General features: G+C 43.8%; 1 protein-coding gene across 1 annotated transcript in view; it reads right to left on the bottom strand.

Annotated features, from left to right (window-relative positions):
• CA10 (carbonic anhydrase 10) overlaps positions 1-20,573 on the bottom strand; it is a gene marked incomplete at both ends in the record, with an annotated part of 448,833 nt that overhangs the window by 137,829 nt on the left and 290,431 nt on the right. The gene's annotated exons all lie outside the window — the stretch shown is intronic.

Here is a 20,573-nt window from a genome sequence, read left to right as displayed (position 1 = left end):
CCAGAGGTCAGTGTGCCTCCTCTTTTGAGAAATCAAATAATTTTGTTTACTAGCAAAGGGCTGTAAGCTGGGAAACCTCTTCTTAGTTTATATATTTATGATCTTAAATATTTTACAATTATTTGCATGCAAACTGCTCAGGCATAGAACATAGAAGGACTGCCTTCTATGACTACACAAACTAGATGCTGCTGAAACTGACCAATGGTTTTGCTATAAAACTCTTTGCACAGACAACTGCTTGACTGTTAACTACACTACAAACTGAGATCATTACTCGTCACAGATATCCTCGAAAACACAATGGCAATGGCATTGTTTTCATTAACTGTTCAGTAGGTCAATTTGTTGTCAGCTATTCTTCTTGCATTCCTGCTTCCCAATTTTCAGCCCAACTGGTCTGCAGGAACATCAGCTAGTACAAAGAGGTGGGTTTTTTTGTTTGTTTTTTTTTTTACAAAATTGGGAGGAGGTTTGCCAAATGAGGATCACATAGGCAGGAAAAAAAGGCAGCTACCTTCTTGCTTACTCCCTCCAACATCTCTCCAGTCCTACACTCATTTCTGTCTGCTGGGCTTCTCCTTTGAGATTTACCTCTGCACCCCATCCATGGTCAACTTTTGACTTCAGATTGAACTTTTTCCTACTTTTTGTTGAGGTAACGTTGGTTTACAACACTGTATATGATTAAGATCAACAGGCTCACACCTTCTCAGATCTATGTCAATATTTCACCCCACCATCCAAGCGCCCATAGTACTTTTGGTTTCTCCTTCTTGAAAAAAACCTCTATTTGTTCTCTCACTTTTCATGAAGACCTGGCCTTAGCTCCCATCCCCACTTTTTCAATTTGGATGACATACCAAAGATAAAAATAAATCTGCTTCCCCAGGAGAAAATTATCTGCAACAATGTAGAATTAAGTTTTACAACTAGTTCAAAAAGGAGGAGGGAGGACTTGAAAACTTTGTAGCCCATTTTTAAGAATTAAATATGCATGTGATGTCATTTGTATTTTATTACTTAGTAACCTGTCTGCTATTTTATTTCTGTGAATGCAAAAACATCCACAAAGGCTTGCATAGATTTACAGGTGAGAGCACGTTCTTTAATTTTTTTTTTTTTGCCAAAAGATGTCCCCGCATAGCTTTATTGAGATGTAATTGACTTACAGTGTAAGCTTAAGGTGTACAGCAGAGTGATTCTGCAATATGTTTACATAATAAAGTTAATCAACATATACGTCAACTCACAAGTTTATAATATTTTTGTAATGTGACGTTTAATATCTATTTCCTTAACAACTTTCAAGTAGAGAATACTGTACTATTAACTATAATCAGCATGCTCTACACGACATTCCCAGAACTTACTCATCTTACAACTGGAAATTTATACCTTTTTATACTTTCATTAATTTCCCCACCTCCCTATTCCTGGAAATCACTATTCTGTTCTCTGTTTCTATGAGTTTGTCTTCTTTAAGTTCCATATATGAAATAAAATCATAACGGTATTTGTCTTTCTTTGCCTCACTTATTTCACTTACATGTCCTCAAGTTTCATCCATGTTATTGTAAATGGGAGGCATTCTTTCTTCTTATGGCTAAACAATATTCCACTGTATTATACAGGTATGCATTATTCCACCATACATGCAGGTATGCATTGCTTAGCAACATATCAGTCAACAATGCACCCCCCATAGGACAGTCGTTGCAACAGGCTCCCATAGTGGTTTGTGTGATTATTAATGATATTCCTACAACAATGATGTCTATCTCAGGATGGATCCCAGCTGTTAAGTGACACCTTTTGACCATGTGTATCACATTTTCTTTTTTAAAATTAATTAATTTATATATTTTACATCACTGTTCATTTTTGTACAATATGTGCTTTCTCCTCTCAGGTGTAGTCCCCATAAAATTCCCACCACCAATTCACCTGTGCACCATCACCATAGTCCCTGGCATCACATTTTCCTTATCCATTCATTTATTGATGAAGGCTTAGATGAATATAATGGAAACATGAATAAAGTTGCAATGAACATGGGGTGTGGATATCTCTTTGAAATAATGATTAGCTTCTTAAATCTCTCAATTGTAAACTTTACCATTCTGAGGGTACAGATTAGGAAGGGGAGAAACAGTACTTCCCTGAACTCTCCATTTGGTGTTTCTCCTTTATTGGACACCTCTATTTCCTGTCTGCTGTGGTCTTTATACCTTGCTTTGCAGGTTTATATGACCAGTTCACTGGATCCGTGGTCTCTGGGTCCCTCTCAGCACTGACTGAATCTAGTTCCACACATACTAGGTCCAGCTGCAAACATGCCATGTTAACACATATGTTCTTCCCTGTCTGCTTCAGTGAGGTTTTTTTTTCCCCATCCTCTACTTTTTTATTCATTTACTTAATAAACATACTAAGCAGCTTCTATGTGCTGGATGCTGGGGATTCAAAGATGATCCAGTAAACTTCTTCCTTAAGGGAACTTTCATTAAAATGCATGATCAGGACAATAACCAAGTAAACAAGTGAGTAAATGAGATAATTACAGTGCCAGGAAGGCAATAAAAAGGGTGATAGGACAGAGCAGTGGTTCTCAGTGCTGTTTGTACATCAGAATCGCCTGGAGAGTTTTAAAAATTGTTAGTGCCTGGGCCCCACCCCAGATCAATTAAACCAGAATTTCTGGGAGTGGGGTCCAAGTCCCAGTATTTTTTAAATGCTCCCTAGATAAAATTTAAGATCAGTTTTATTGAAGTTTAATTTACATACCATAAAATTCACCCATTGTAAGTGTAAGGTCCAATGATTTTTAGTAAATTACAGAGTTGTGCAACCATCCCCACAGTTCAGATTTAGAACACTTCCGTCACCCAGAAAGATCCTTCCTGTCCATTTGCAGTCACTCCCCACACCCACTCCCAGCCCTAGGCGACCACTGATCTGCTCGCTACAGATTGCCTTTTCTAGATGATTCATCCCCCAGACTTTTTAACATGCAGCTTGGATTTAGCAACACTGAGTCTGAAAAAATGAGGGGAAGGAGTGGCTTAGTTTGTTCTGAAGGATGAGAATCAGGCATGGAGGAGAAGGTGCTCCTGGCAGAAGGGATAGCAAGGAAAAGGCCTGGAGGAGGAAGGGGCTTGCCAGGGCCCAGGAGCAGAAGCAAGACCTCTGTGCTCTACAAGGGAGGGTGCAGGCATAGCAGGAGGCAGAATCCAGGATGTGCCAGGCTGGAGCTTTCTCCAAGAGCAGTGGGAGCTAACAGAGGAGTTCATGTAGGAGGGCAATACACTGACATTGTCCTTTAAAAAAGATCCCTAGCAGCTCTGCAGAGACTACATTAGAGAAGAGTGATGAGAGACAGCTCAGAGACTATGTCCTATGGCTGACTGTGACCTGCTTTGGGAAGATTTCTTGGTGTCCCCACTTTGGCTCCCAGAGTTCCAATCACACTTGTATTAAAAATTGATTACAAGGATGGTTAATAATCTATTTACTTGTTTGTCTTCCCTATAGGTTAGAAAAATCTTTAGTGGATTCCATGGGGGAATAATCTCATCAAATAAATAAAATAAATAAAGAATGGAAAATGTAACAGACAAATAAAAATGAGAAAGAAAAAAGAATTATGTGTTATTTATCCTCTATTCCTAGCACTTGGCACTATGCCTGGTGTAGTAACAGGTGTTCAGGAAATAAATGTTTGCTGAATTGAAAGACACATCTCTTCAAGGGCTGAGATCATGCCTCATGTTTTGAATCCCCTTGGCAAGTAGCATAATTTAGTGCACAAGCTAGGCAGTGGATAATTTCATGTTACATTAATGAATCTTCTTTGAGATTGGATTCTATCAGCACATGGAATAAAATGTGTGATAATAATAAAAACTAATATTCATATTACAATGCATAGCATTGAAAGCATTTTTACTCAAGAAATAGTTACTGGGCCTCCCCGGTGGCGCAGGGGTTGAGCGCTGGGTTGCGAAGCTGCCCGCAACCTCTGCAGCGCTGGTTCGATTCCCTGCTGCTCCCCGGCCACCTGAGGAGGGTCCCACATGGCGCGCAGACCTCTCCTGCTGCCTGCTGCTCCCCTCAGCAGTGTACTGTGGTCCTTCTGCCTGCTCTGCTCCCCGCTCTGGTGAATTCACTCACTCTCCCGCGCTTCTGACTGTACCCAGTGCTTGTATAAATAAATAAATAAATCTTTAAAAAAAAAAAAAAAAGAAATTCAGCTCATGACCTTTAAAAAAAAAAAAAGAAATAGTTACTGAACACCTGCCATATGCCAGACATTGTTTTGAGTGTTGGTGGGTGGTATAGGATTCAGTAAGACAGTAAGAGTCTCCTTGATTGGGACTGTGGTCATGTTGGAAGTAGCTGAGGATCAGGGTTTGAGGGACTGAGTCAAACTCTATTATCCCCATTTTATAGATGAGAAAACCAAGGTAGATTAAATTGATGTTTGTGGGATCAGCCTGAAACGCAAACCTATGTCTTCTGCTTCTGAGTCCCTTTTGCAGCAAACAGTGGTTCTTGGGAAGAATTGCCTCATCCAGGATAGAAGGCAAGGTATGGTATCTGGGATGTAAGACATGTTAGACTCTTTTGAAATATGGAATTTGTGGCTTGAAGGGACTTTGGGGAACATTTGGTTTCAACTGTTTTATTTTATAATTAAGGAAACTGAGGCCCAGAGAAATAAATGACTTTTCTCAGGTTTCATGGGTATTTATCAGAAAGCCATGGACATTCAGAGGAAAGGTCCTCATTTATTTTATTATTGAGAGAATTTAGGGCTAGAAACATGAGATAAATTGATAAAATTATACAACTTAGGTCTCATGGCTTTTGATTAACCATTCATACTATAAATTTGTAGTATATCTAAAAGTTTGTTTATTATTCACCAAAAGGCATAAAGAAAAATGTCCACAGCACCTTTAATCATGATAGCCACAAGCATAAATATCAAAAATATCCACCCATCAATGGTAGAAAAGTTATAGGCACATAAGGAATACTATACAGCAGTGAAAAAGAACAACCAGCTACTCCACAAAACAACCTGGGTAAATATTAACAAATATAATGATGATGCAAAGAAATTGAACCAAAAAGGAGTCCATACTGTATGATTTCACTTTTATGAAGTTGAAGAACAGGCAAACTAGTGATAGAGATCTTTATAGTAGTTTTTAAACCTTAACTTCATGTCCAAAGCTTTTCACAGCATCTTGAGGTTAAAAGAGAAATATAGGGGCCTCCTCTGGTGGCGCAGTGATTGAGCGCTGGGCTGCGAGGCTGCCTATAGCCTCTGCAGCGCCGGTTCATTCCCTGGCCACCGGCGAGGGTCCCACAAAAACAAAAGCAAAAACAAAACAGAAATATAACAATATAAATAAACAGAACAAAAGGGGAAAAGCAGAGGAATGTAAGAAAGAAATCTAGCAGTTTATTTTGACCTATTTCCTAAGATTCTTGAAACCATTCCTCAATGAAGGTGGATAAATAATTTCCCTCCGTTTATTCATCAAATACTTATAAACATCTACTATGTACCAGGCACTGGAGTTACAAAGATAAATATGACATGGTCCCTCTGGCTATACATAAATTACTCATAAAGAGAGAAGTTCAGCCCTTTCTTTCAAGGGAGCTCGCTCACAAAACGGATGTAAAAACATTTTGAGAAGTGAAATGACTGGTCCGATGTCCCACAGAAAGATGTAGAGCCAGGATTTCAGGTGCTTCTTTAGAGACCTTGGTAATGAAGCCCATCATGGTCAGCAAAGCCTCATAGACCAGGGTCCACCTCACTGGGTTTCACAGGGGTAAGATTTGGATACACAGACATGACCGGGGCTCAAATAGTCTTCCAGCCTTGTCAGGGAAATAGGCCCCTAATCAGATAAAGCGGCCAGAACATGATTCAGGGTCTGGTTGTTCACATTTCAACCTCCTGCTGTCCCCTCTACAGCAAGGCCCAACCTAAAGCTGCATCCCAGTCACACCCCAGAGAACCAATCTTATATCCCCACAGACCAATGTCACTACTGGTCATGCCCCCTATTTTTAGCTTTAAAAACAAATTATGCTTATTTCCTTCCATTACAATGTAAAATCCAAGAGAACAGGGACCAAATCAGAAATCTTAGAATCTGGAAGAGTTTGAAAAAGAAAACATTCATGAAATATTTGTTAAATGAATTAATTGGTTTTGTAGGAGCATCAAGGTGGGTTCCTAGCCTAGACAAGGATAGAGGCAGGGATGGGGGCCAAGTGGATGTAAAGGAAGGCTTCCTGCAGAAGGTGGAAGCTGCAATGAGCCTTGAAGGAGGAGCAGATTCTCTCCAGAGTCAGAGCAGGAGTTTGAGGGCTGGTGGGGGAGACACTACAGAGCATGAAGACAGAACAGTCAAGACTTGGTGGTGAGGATCAGCATGGGAAGCACAAGAAAATATGAAGCAGGGCCTGCCAATGAGGGAGGGACCAAACTCTGCAGGACTTAGAAGCTTCCAGGACAAAGGACATCATCTGGAGGGATGATCATCATGGGGGATACTATATGCTTAGATCCATGTCTTAGAAAGTGTGGCAGTACAAAAAGACACATTTGAGTGACATGTCAGACCTCCAGGGACTAGCCTGGAACCACCACTAGGTCTTAGTGTTCACCTGATGAATTTCCCCACTTCTAGAAACTATACTGGACAAGCCCATTCTGTGTCGGGGATGGTCCAGGAGAGAACAAGTCCACTCCACAATTCTGTCAACACAAACTTACAAATGACCCAACATTCCCCTTTCTTGGTTAGTGTGTGTGCCTGCTGCCTTACCCTCTACAGCTATAGCCTGGCTTCATTCTTCACACCTTGTAGTGAAGATTTACTGTGCTAGCCAACCTCAGAATCATCCCTTTTCTTGCCAACACAGTCCCGGACAAGTCCCTGCTTCCCTGAGGGACCTCCTTGCAGGCCCCTAAACTAAGTCTCCAATGCACAGTAAGTCCTTACTAGTACTTCTTCCTGCGGTGCCCCCCAGAATCCCACGGGGTGCGGTCTCCCTCATTGGAAACAACAACACATTGAACTTCTCTGGCTGAAGATGTGTTCCTAGAGGTAGGGGGAAGGCACCCCTAAAACGCCCACCAACCAACTCCGTGCTGGAGCCACCTGCACTAGCTTGCGAGAGTGTACCGTCAAGGTCTGAAGAATCTTGCAAGCTGGTTATTAAACACATCACTGTTAATAATTAAATTTCATAAACTTTCAAATAAATTTAATTATATTAAACAGCAGTAATGCATCCTCAAAACTCATTAGTTTCTAATTCTTTTATTACATTTTGCTATTATCTCTCCTCTGGAGATTATTAGTATATATTTTATGGTGGAAATAGCATCAAATGTATTGTTTTGCATGTCTTCCTGACTCCACATTTAATGGTGCCATATTATTAGCTTGAAATTTCCCAGAGCAGAAATATTTATACCACAGACATTGGCAAACGCTACAAATCAAGGCCTCTCTCCATCTGCTGGCTGGTTGGTAAACCAGCACACCATGGTTATGCTTATTTACAAATGTTGAGGCCTTGCACGGAAGGATCGAGAGCAAGATTGGCTAGAGATCAGTGAGTACCTTCAAGAATTATCCAGGTCATAAGAGAGTTGATAGGAAGGGAATTAATCATTGAATTCTGCCACAACCCTACAATATGAAAATTATGAAGTTTTGGGTTTTCCTTTGACTAAGGAAACTCAACCTTTAGGTGCTAGGACAAGGCTTCCAGAATCTCTTTAGACTTCCTGGGATCTGCCTGCTCCTGGGCTGACTTCTGGGCTCTGCTAGAGCACAGGTAAAGGGAAGACACACCCCAGGGGAGTACTGTGGGCTCAGAGCAGTGGTGAGAGCCACTGCTAGGCCACCTCCCAAGGACTTACCACTCCCAACTACGAGAACACAAGCATCACACTTACTCCAGGGATGACTTAGAAATAAAGATGCCCATAGTTTATTTACTTTAAAAAATTTCAATCCGCATTAAAATTTCATTAGACTAAATAAAATCATAGAAAAGCACAGGACAGACAGAAAAGATTGAAGAGCATCCTATATAACACTAAAAACTATACCATGGGAGAGAAACAAGAACAAGGGGCTTTGAAGGAAGAGGCTGCCTCTGATGATGGTATCTGGCACAATAATAATCCAGGTAATTAATGCTTATAGAATACTTCAAAAGCATAAAGTACTGCATCAATGCTGAGACATAACTGTGCCATTATATCAGAAAGTGGAGCTTCACTACGAATGCTCGGTGGGGATTCTTACATGGGAGGTGCTAGCGCTGCAGACTTGGTGTAAATTCACTGGCTTCCATCAAGTGCTGGGCTTGCCCCACATCCAGACCATTCCCCTGAGGGGCCAGGTGAGGGGTTGGAGGGCCTAGACCTACACTTACATGTGAAGTGGGAGATGGTCAGTACAAGTCCACCTCCTGCAGGAAGCCCCTCTATATCACCAGGCCCTTTTTAAGACCCCAGCAGCTATCCCTCCATCAGGTCCCCTTGAGCCAGTGTTATGCACGGCCCATGTTTCACCTGGAGATCACCTGGGAGCATGCCCCTGTTTACCATTGCCCACACATAGGGGCTTGTTCAATATGTGTGAAGCCTTAGAAGGATCTTGAGAAAGCTGTGTAATTGCACAGTGAGATATGAAATCACTCATTATAACCCTTCCACACCAATCCTGATACCCCAGGGGATATTCTGATTTTCCACCCACACTAGAAGACAGTGTGGAGAAACCAGGCTCCAAAAGGTGAATAGTTTGGAACTCAAGTCTAGTTTAGAGTCAGCCATGCATCCTATCAGGGTTTTCCAAACTGGGAGGTGGCTTATGCCATCAATTGATTTCCTATGGGTTTGTCTCCCACGACCTTCAAAGTCATAACCACCCCAACAACAAAAGCAACTGACATTGCAGAGTGCTTTCCTGAGCTCAGAGCACTTTTGTATTTGTCATCTTAATTAATCTGTTCGGTGACTCCATTTCTAGCATTGTGACCTTGGGCTAGACCTTAACCTCTCAAGGCCTCTGTTACTTCAATGACCACATTCATCAACTCAACATCTAAGTGAGGCAGGGAAGATTTTATTATTAGTAAATTATTAAATAGTATGCATTAACAATGACCTCTTAAACTTTTATAACTCTTTGGGGTTTACAAAGCACTTTCTCAAGTGTTTTCTCATTTTTTTTTCTTCCAACAGCTTTTAAGGTAGATGAGGAAGATGGTACTGCTCCAATGTGAGGGTGAAGAAACTGAGACCTGAGAAATGCCAGCAGCACTTTATAAAGTGTGTTTTGGGAGCCTACTTGTTCCAGGAGTTACTATCTGTAACAAAGAATGAGTGGGAGATACTGCCTGCTATATCCTCTGCTTGGAGTTATAAGTGCGTGGACCATTAAAGGCTCTGATAAGTCCTGCAGTAAGGACATCTGCTGAATTTTGTTTAAACTATGTTTGCTAAAAAAATTATATAAACAAAAAGGATACCCCTGAAGACCTATTAGTGTTTTATGAAACTAGGTTTCTGCACAGCTTGTGCTCTCTGGGATTGACCTTGGGTATTATCTGGCCTGAAAAATTTAATCAAGGTCGTGTGACTGGGAGAAGCAACTGGTCTGGGAGCCGGTGTACCCTTGATGTGGTCATCAGGAGAGACATAATACAGAACTCTGTTCCTTATCAGTTGACTGCCCTTATTTTTCAATTTCTTGTCTGTTTTGACTCATTGAGACTGGGCAACCACTCTAGTTCCCCATACTTCCACTTGTTTGCAGTGAAATGCTGAGTTGCTTGCACAAAGCTCACATCACTGCATGGCTGGGCCAGGCTTCTCCCATGTCTGGGAGTTCATTTCTTTGTAAACAACCAGCCCAAAGTGCAGGAGTGGAAGACTGAGGAAAGGCGTGTCGCGGCTTCTTGCTCCAGGCTCTCAAGTCTAAAAGAATTATGTATTGTAAACATAACTCCTGGGGACTTGTTCATCTTTCTAATTTTTTTCCTGAGCATTCCAGAGACAGTACTCCAGATGCCAAACAACAAGGATTAGGTCAAGGGACAAAAACAGTGGTTCTCAAACAGGAGCTATACATGCCCAGCTCCTGCAAAGGGACTTTTGGCAGTTTTTGGAGACATTTTTGGCTGACACCACTAGGGGGAGCTACTGGCATCTAGTGGGTAAAGGCAGGGGGTACTGCTGATATGAACTCAGGGCAGGACCCCTCTCCCATCCCCAGGTAACCAAGAGTTATCCTGTCCAAAATACCAATAGGGCCAAGGGGGAGAAACGCTAGACCACAGAAGAGAGGGCTTGGCTGTGTGGCCTATTACCTCGGGACCCAGTGTGGAGCAAAGGAAAGGGCCATAACTGCCTGCCTGAAAGCCAGGGTTCAATTCCTGGCTCCCCCAGTGTGAGAGGAGCCTGCCAGGTAGTTCTCTTCTCTTTCTAGGTACACTGAGAAATACAAGCCCTCCCTGACACTAGCATAGATTGGCAGAACCTGGTCCTTAGGACCTGGCTATGACCTGCAGGGAAAAAGCGTGTAGCCCCCTTCTGGGCCTGGCCCTTCAACCATCTCTGAGACCTTCCATGCTGTCTTCTATCACCTGCCAACAGAGAAGCCAGCGGGCATCTGAGACCTGACCTAGAAAGTAGATCAGGACTTCTATAAGCAAGGTCTTGGGTCCCAACAGGTCTGTGGATGCTGGAACTTAGAAAAATTACCTTTCTATTTTCATGAACCTCTAATGGAAAGTTAGCATTTTTTCAATTATGAATGCAAGCACCAAACCATTATTGTGTTAACAGATTCTGTGACTTCTTTTCCAGTAGAAATCAGAGATCTTTTTATAGCCTATTGCAGTTGTTACCTCAATATCAAAAACTATCAGTTTTGCTTATCATTACTTTATAATAATAGTTCTCACAGTGGCAAGCAGATCTTGCTTAATGATGAACCAATAAAGCAGGAAAATTACTATATTTTATATTATAATTTGTTCTTTTTAGTCTCATGTTTTGATAACTATTTCAAAATTATTTTCCTTTGAATCCTATGTATTTTATTTTATTCACTTGCTAACTTTTCAGAACAGGGTCTGCAGGCTGCACCAGACTGTGAAGGGGTTGAGAGTCACTGATTTTGGAAGACTACATGGATCAAAGCCCCCTGACCCCTCCAGTCACCTCCCCCCTCTATCATTCCCCCTCCCCCCACAGGTCCTAGGACTCAGCCCCTCCCCCACCAGGGTGCCAAACCTGCAAGAAACAAACCTATTGCACCTGCAAGGAACAAACCTTTCTTGTGTTGAACTGCTGACATCTGGGGATGTTTGCTGTAGCAGGTAGCCTATCCTGACCCAGATGGATTAACCTTGCCAGGCCTCCACATCTATTCACGGGGTGACTATCTGGCTCTTTAAGAAGTGTGTCAATCTCTGCTCCCATTTGGGTGGTGGTGGGGAGGGACAAACTGCAGCTTCTTTGTGGATAAGAAACCTGGGAGGATGCTATTTTCTTCAGATTTGTTTTAAAGTAGGGGCTAGGGGCCCCAAGGGACACAAAGAATGCTCTGCCACCTGAGGGCACTCCTTGGATACCAAGCCACTCCCTGGATACTGGTGCCCCCTTTGGCATTTGCTTGAACTGGTTCAGTAAGACTGATGCTCACAAGTGGTTGCTTCCTTCGACCAGGTGGACTGGCATCCTCAGGCTGGGGGCATGTAGGGGGCACCCTGCTCCTGATCCTTCCAGCAGGATAACTAACTCCTTCTACCTAGGCTGCAGTAGCAGTGAAGATATGATTACTACAAGTTTACAGATAAGGAAACTGAGTCGAGAGGCTAATGGAGTGTGGAAACTGAAGTACCATGTCATGGACACGTGCCTTCAATGATCACGAACCTTCTTTAAAATCCCACCCCAAGGAATTGGGGAATGAGGGGCTACAGGGTTTACCCAGCAGAGTGTGATTAATAAGTGCCACCTCTGGAATTTAACTCAGTTTGCTCCCATACCCAGCAGGGTTTATGTCCCCACCACTGCTTTCTGCAATCATTTCACAGCCTCTAGCACCATCGTCAAGAACCTCTGTGCCGTGTGTGGTTACCGAGTGTAACTGTGACAAGGCCTGTGTCATAACCAGTCCAGATGGTCTTTCAAATGCTGCAAGGTCAACTCCTGTTTGTCACCTGCTGCCAAACTGCTATGCCATCCTAAGTAAGTCACAGCCTCCCTGAGCCTCAGTTCATTCAACTGTCAAAACAGAATTATAATCTTTACCCTACAGCACTGGGTAATTTAGGACTCATTCAAAGAAGAAAGGAAATAAATTAGTTGGGTAGGTTTTTCTTTTTTTAGTCTCAGCATCAAGATTTTTCCTTGAAAGACTCACAAAACTGACAGCTGCCAAAATTAGCATCTAGCTCTTAGATTTAAATATATCTTATTAGATTCATTTGGCACATCCCAGAGTGATATAATGCCATGGCTGGAGGGGAGTTTGAGATGTTTTTTGAGCCAGTCCTTCCTCAACATCAGAGGAAACAGCAGTCCCGGGAGGCAAAGTAATTTGCTTTGGATCCCCCAGGAAGTGTGAGCTGACACTGAACTCGGCACTTGATCCCTAGGGGATGTGCTGTTCATGTTACTTCACAGCACTCAGTGCCTGATTTCATCAGGATGGTTAACTGAGCCCAGAAGCCACAATGCATGTGTCCCTTGCCTTTGGGAGTAGGTGCGTGATATTTAACATACACTCTGGCTGAAAGGAGATCTGGGTTTGACTGGAGCCTCTGCCACTGACCGTGTGACTTTGGGCTCTTTACTGACCCCTTCCGTGGGTTCTGGTTCCTTGCCTATAAAACACAGGTAGTAATAGTGCCTACTTATAAGGTGTGGAGAGGCTAAATCAGAGGATGCTGATAAAGCATGTAGAATGAAGTGCCTGGCTGACAGGGAGGGTTGGTAAATGTCAGCTGCATGCCAGCTGTTGTTCTAGGCCAGGGCTCTATATGGAGCCCGTCCTGAGGTCCACATGGGTGCTGGAGAAACAAGGCATGAGCCACCATGGCTGACTGCCCTTTGATGATGGAGGAAAACTGCAAACTGTGAGTTTAGGGTTCTTACTTGGGGGTCATTATTTAAGTATTGATGTCAGCAGTGTAAACCTCCCCAGTCTCCTGCAGGACTGGCTGTTCTTTCCAGCCAAGAGTTGGCCCTTGGCGTTTGATTTAATCTGCAAACAGGCCCCCTTTGGGCCACAGAGCTAGTCCTCAGCCTTTGTTGGCTCCACGGATCCAGGGCCACTGAAAACCCTACTAATGGTGAAAAGTCTTCAAGTACTAAGCTTTGATGAGTCTGATGCCCAGGAAGATCGCTGATGGAGGTCACAGGCTCTCCAGTTTACATACAAGCAAGCTCTCCATGGAGGCCTGCGGGATGGGAGCCTTTTGGGGCTAATTAGCCACATTAAGAAACTGCTGGTGAGCTATTGGAACTGAAAAATAGTCACCTGCTGAAGTCACTTAGCAGATTTACAACCTAAAAATAAAGGCATTTTTGAGCAGTTTCCCGAGGCCTCAAAGCCTCGTGTTCATATTTCCCTAGGATGAAGTAGTATAGCTTGGTCTTCCTTCCCAACAGAGCCTGGAGTGGGGGGGTGGGGGTGGGGGGTGGGGGCTGCTGATGCCCTGTAGCAATTTCTTTTCTTTTAGGGTAAGTGCTGGAGCCTAGGGGGCTGTTGATGCCCTGTAGCACTTTCTTTTCTTTTAGGGTAAGAGGACTCTCTGTATGGCATCTGTCTGGAGTCAACCTCCCAAGGAAATTTGCTGAAATAACACTCCCAATTCTCTCCACCCCCACCTCTCAGTGCCTCTCACCTTCATCCCTCCTCCTCTCTGGCTGACTCTCCCTGTTTGACAGCCTTCCCTGTAGGGAGTTGTCAAATGCATTTACTTAATTAGTCACTATAAGTGGTTACTGCCATCATTTCTTTTTTATTGACGAGGCTCAGAGAGGTTAAGTGACTTTCCCAAGACTCACAGCTAGTAAACTAGTAAGCTAGAGTTTGAGCCCCACAAGTCTGAACCTGAGCCAGAGACCTCCAGGTATTACTGCCTTCAACTCTGAGCACTTATAAAATTCTGCCCAGACCCCACCACGGCCACCTCAATATGCGCCCTGTCTTGCATGTGTAATAGTTCCCTCCACTGGCACACAGTCAGATTCAGTATATCTGTTGGATGACTCCATGGGTTAGAAACTTCTAGAAGGCAATGATCTCATTTTACACCTGGGAACCCCTCCCCCAATTCAGTTCTTTGCACACTGTTCAACTCATAGCTTGAACACATTACATTCTATCAGGGAGTCCTATTGGGCTAGTTCTTTCTCGTTATCGAGATGAAATCTCCGACACAGCAATTTAAACTCATTTCCTTTAGTCTGAACCACATTTGAAAATTTCTATTTACACCGGAAGACTACTTATCACCCAGCCACTTGAGGAAGAGAGACAAGCCTGGAGTTCACATTCAGGAGACTTAAGTGTGAGCCCATTTTGCCATCTATTACTTGTGATGTTTGGCAACATGACAAGATTCTTCAGCCTCAATGCTCACCTGGCAAAAGGTGGAGTGGCACCTGCCCACCCAGAGGACTTCAGACAGCTGGCCCGAGGTTAAGTTAGATAATACACATCACATGGACCTGAACACTAGTTATTTTCTGATCAGCCATAAGTTGGGGCCGAAGGGTTTCTTTTGGGAGAATATTTGAGTCATATATTTGATTCAGCCTTACTCCTGTCAGCTCCGTGCCCCTGTTTCCATCTTCTTTTGTTCCCTAATAATTCACTAGGGATTTTATTAATTGAGAATTTTTTAAAACCATTTTATGAGCCCTGCTTTTTGTAGCTCTGGGAGCACTTTATTTTCCCAACTTTTGTTTTCCTTGGTTCTTAACAGGCAATAAAGTCCAGAGGAAAAAGAGAAAACTTTCATTTCTTTCCATGCTGCTTTGCAGGAACCCGAACACCATGAAATGAGTTGAAGAAGAGCCAGGTCAGTCAGCCTGGGTGCTGGCTAAGGGCCACAGGGGCCAGAGCAGGGGGGTTGTAAAGGGCCGGACTGGGCACAGTGCAGGTTCTCTGATCCCATGCAGACCGGGTAAAGGAGGAGTCAGAGTCCTCAGTAGTTTTGCAGGTTTTTTATTTGGGGCTGGCAGACCTCCCAGCCCCCAGCAAGTCTTCACTCTATCTGGGCTCTCTGGTGTTCTCTGCTTCGGCTTCTCCTTCAGGTTCTGCTGCTGCTGCTGCTACTGCTGCTGCTGGTGCTGCTGCTGCTGCTACTGCTCGCGTCCCCCCGTGACGCCGCCCTTAAAAGCACAGTCTTAGCTCAGCTGAATCCCATCTACCTATGCCCACACCCTATTCCAGGTGCCCGCCATCAGGCATGCATTCAGGACAAGGATCCATCATCTATCCTGATGGCGGAAGGGCAGAAAAGCCTGACATTTTCTTTACCCTACAGGGGTGCAGCCGGCCCTCTGTGAGTCATGGGGGTCAGGGAGCCCCGCCAGCATCTGCGGCTTTGCTCTATGCTCCATCCTGTGACTGGAAGCTTCTCTAGAGGGGAATCGAGTTCCCCCATGCACCAGTTACCCAGGGGCTCTCTTGGGGTTCTACTCATGCTTTTTCCTTCTTCAACACAGCCAGGCTTTCTCCTCTGGCCTCCCCGCAGGGCCCAGGAAAGCCCCAGTGTACTCACTTTGAAGAAGAGTGGGTGAAATGTTTCTGCAGACAATTACATTTTTCAGGCTCCAGGGCCAGAGACCTCCATGCTCCTGGAGCAGAAACAAGTGATGACGACACTTAATACTTTCAGGCTCTATCTGTGCACTTCACGGTAGAACTGTCCAGAACCTTAGAGTTTTAGCTTCGGAGGGAGCAGTCTAGCCCTGCCCTGTCCATTGGTCTGAGCCAGCTTTCCAGATGGATCTTTCTTACTTGATCAAGGTGGGCCACAATCATTTATTAAGGCATTACAATGTGTTGAGCACCAAGGCAGCACACGTTAGACTCCGATCTCTTTTATCTCCTAACCAGCGCATCTTTTTCTTCCTCCTCTGCTGCCATCACTCTTAGTCATCTGTCTTAAGTTTCTTCTAGGCATTTACCATAGCTGTGCTACATCTTAATATGCATTTATTTTTCCTGGGCATGACAATCCCAAACTAAAATAGACACATCAGAACAGCAGACTTTTTATTTTGTATTGATAAGCACTATACCCCCTACATCTTAAGCACCCAATGGGTGCTCAAAAAATATTTACTGGTGGATGAATGAGCAAATATATTTTTTAGGTTTCATTACCCTCTTACTGAGGAAGAGACCCAGGACTCAAGCACTTAAACAGGAAGTAAATGGCACATGATCACTTACTCCAGGATGAAGTAGGGGCATAGCCCAGCCAGGATGTGACCCCAGGCCAGCTGTCTCCAAGATATCTTTATCATTTTTTCTTTCTTTCTTTTTTTTTTTTTCCCAGTTTTACAAACACAGTGCAACGTGCACACAAACTGTCTTCTCTGTGCAGCCTGGACATCGTGCGGAGGAATGTCCAGAGGCCACTGGGCAGCACAGGCTTTGTTTTCTGGGTCTTGAAATCTGCCCTCAAATCTTCTGTGTACAATCAGAAGTACCTTTGGGTTTCCGTCGTTATGCTTTAATTTGGACACATTGGTCTACGGCTGACTGGTGAACTTCTTGGTTTTTTCACCATCTTGGGCCTCCTGAGGAGTCTGAGGGCAGGGGCAATGCTGACAGGTGATGATTCAAAGACACCTCTATTAATACAGCCCTGCATGCACCCCATGTTAGGAAAATGATAAAGGATCAGTAGGACTGATATTTCCTTTTGCCTCTAGGTCCCACGTGGGTCAGCCCAGTGCCCACACTGAAGTGCAGCTATCATCCTGCACCAGTGCTGAGCGCTGGTCAGACTTAGTGACATGCTACATTTCTTATTCTTCAGACATTTCTTCCTGCCATTTTTTGTGCAAATGCTCCTGGGCCTTGGGATCTCTGCCTCTGGGGCTGTCTGTGCTTCGTATGTTTTACAGAGAGCTCTAAACCATAGCAGGCTGGTCTCACACCATTGGGCGACAGTCCTTATGACTCCTTGCTCTGCTGCTTGGACCCCACAAGTTCTGATCTCACACCCCACTCAGCAGCGCCATCGGGAAGGGAGGTAGTGGCCTCTGTCCCCAGCTGCTAGTCAGCTTTGCAGAACCACTGTCTGTATTGCCATTTTGTTCACTGGCTGGACTAGTTTTATTGCATTCCCCTTATTATTTTGTGAACATGAGTGGAAAACAGAAAAATGAAAGAGGAAGCATAAATCGTATAATCTAATCTAATTGAAACCAAAATGGAAATCATTAGGCCTGCCAGGAGCAATGTTCCCTGAGCTTCAATCAGAGGCTCGCTGCTCTGCTGTGTGGACCGTGTGCCCACAGGTGGAGGAAGAGAACAGAGCTAAGGAACACACGACAAATGCTAAAGATATTATCAAAGATTGTGTCAAAAGGTAAGACTTAATTGGGTTTTGATGCTTTCTACTTTTTTTTTTCAGTTCTTCTGGGAATATCATGGTTATATCATTATAATTGCTGATGAGACTCTGCTTGGTGCCAGATGCTTTACATGTTTTAAGTATGTAATTCTCATAACAACTCTAGGAGCTAATTTTAGCTGTATCATCTGTGTGATCCAAGCACAGAGAGCTGAAGAAATTTGCCCAAGGCCACACAGTTAGTGCTTGTTAGTGCCGGGATCTGAACTCAGAGACTCTGAATCCAGAACCCCAGCCTTCAGCACAGCAAGCTTCTCTTGCAAAGTGTGGGTCTATTGGATTTCATGTATTTTACTTTTGTGCACATTGATTTTTGTTAACACCATAAACATTACTACAGAAATAGTGTTCTGCCCATGGCCTGTTCCTATTTTTGTTGGTCCTTATTCTAGCCTTTTCCAAGGCCTGGATAAAAAGCAACATTTTCCACACTGCCTGCCCGAGAAGCTAGAAGTGCTCTGTCTTTCCTAGAATGCCCATATGCTGCTCTTTCATCATCTCTCAAAGAACCTGATTGTTCTACTCTACATGTGTGATCGCTCTTAATCGATTGTGAGGATGTCATCTTTGCATTGTGCCAAACAGCAGCATAATAACCGCCTGAGTGGGAACAGAGCACTGGGATCTGCTCAGTACAAGTGGCCTCTCAGCTCCTGGGAGCCAGAGGATTCCATGGATCTTCCATGACCTTTCTATACAGAGAGTAGAAGGTATAAAGTTCTACATAAGTCGGAAGTGAAGGACCCTCACTACTGAAAAGTGTCACAGCAAGTGACAAATGATAAGTCCTTTCATGGAAATGACCCTTCCGGGCCACTGTGAGCAAAGTGTGTTGGTTCCAGGAAATACCATCTTCAAGTTCCAACCAGACCTTTGAAGCTCAGATGTGGAGAAGGCAGCTTCATGTGTAAAATGTGGATAATTACTCATCTCTGTGAACCTCAAGGGTTGTAAGAAATGAAAGGGCTTCTTAGGCTCTAAAGCAATGGGGACTCTAGGAGGAGATCATATTTTCCCTTGGTGGATTTAATCCAGCTCATTCCATATTCTACACATCTTTCAAAGCCCTGCCTGTGCTGGATACTCTACTTTATCTCAAGATGCTGCCTCCTGTCTCTACTCCAAGAGGCTGACCCTTAGGGACATCATTGGCCCCCTACTCTTTGGATTCTTTCTGCTTGGGTTGACCAATGAGAGGTCCCAGCAGGAGCCTGCAGCAAAGAAGGAGCAAGAGGCCAGAGCATTTATCCCATCTCCCACCACCTACATCTGGGTCGCACTGAGCAGGCTGTGTCCCTCAGCTGAGGTCTCAGCTCTCCTCGAGGCCCTCGTCTTCCTGTGTCCCTTTGGTCTAAGGGCAGTGACAGAGTAGATATTGTGATCTCCCTGTGGCTTCCCTGTACCTATATAAAGGTTTCTACCAAACTCTCCTAATTTATATTATTGTTTTCTACTTAACCCTCATGATTCACCTGCTCTACCTTCTTTCTGAGGCCCTCCCAGCAAAGCCAGTTCAGTAGATAGCTAATCTGCCATGCTCTGAATTCAAACCTCTCTATAATTCTTTGTCAAAGTGCGTGCCATGGAACATTTTCTAATAGATAGCAGTGATGTTTTAAAAAAATTCATGTTCTGATACCTTTGGAGGACATAGGTTGAACAAATTATATCACCATTAGCAACCTTTTTTTATCTGTAAGACTTTTCACAGCATTTAATATGCTAAGATGCATATTATATATCATTAGGAGAGAACACACAACACACACACACACAATCTTACACAAGCCATGTAATTATAAGTGGCCATCTACTGTAATATGTATTGATATTTAAAAGACATTAACATGTGAAAAAGATGTCAGTTTTAGAATTGTGGAAATATGGTAATATGCTCACTTTCCTAATTTTCTTGTAGGAAAGCCCTCTTTGGGCAAAAATATCCCATCAAATAGATGTCGTAGAGACATTTTTTGGCACCTCCTGGCCCATGTCTTTCACCGACTAACAGCTTGAGTAACACCTGTGCGTTTCTTTTTTGTTATATTGCTGTTTAGCTGTGAATGGATTCTTAATCTCCTGCTGGCAGGTAATCACTATTAATTGCATCCCTATGCAGACTAACAGCCTATAGGCTGCCCAGGTACGTGGCGGTCCTGTGGGTTCTGTGGCAGAGGCTGGCTAGCTTTTTGCCAGGCCATTTCTACTTCCTCCTGTGCTTATAACTGCCTTTCTCTGCTTTCCTCACAATGAGGCGTGGCCACGTGAGATGTGCTGAATAGAAAGTGATCAGAAGTAACATATGCTGCTTTCCAGCTTGGCCTGCAAAGCTCGTTGTGCTCTTTTCCCACCTGCTGTGGCATGCCAGTACCCAGGGAAAACTTGAAGTCCACATTTTGAAGAAGGCAGAGACATCATTATCTCTGAACACATATGAGTCCTCTCCACCATCTTCCCGTTACTGCTGTCTGGACTTTGAGTGAGCAGGGAACACATTTACATTGTACAGTCAGTGGGGCTGCAGGCTTCACTGCTTCTTACAGTGGCTGGTGTTGTCTAGACCAGCACCATCCCCTTGTGACTAGCGAGTGGTTGGGGTTAGGAGTGTGGCTGTGGCTGGAGACCCCACATGGTCTTGACCTTTTTAAATTCAGAACATTCCTCCACCTCCAGTCTTTCCCCTTAGAAGTCTTCCCAGGAGAAGCACTTCCTGGCTAGTGCTGGCTGCTTCCTTCATTCTTTCTGCTCCTTTGGGTATAACTTTATTAAACCACCCGTAAGCTACATTTTATCTCTCTGTGTACAAGTTTATCTTTACCCCATTTGGATTTTATTTTTGTGTA

This window comes from Talpa europaea, assembly GCF_964194135.1.
Source record: "Talpa europaea genome assembly, chromosome: 7".
NCBI lineage: Eukaryota > Metazoa > Chordata > Mammalia > Eulipotyphla > Talpidae > Talpa > Talpa europaea.
This window is presented reverse-complemented; position numbering and strand designations above follow the sequence as displayed.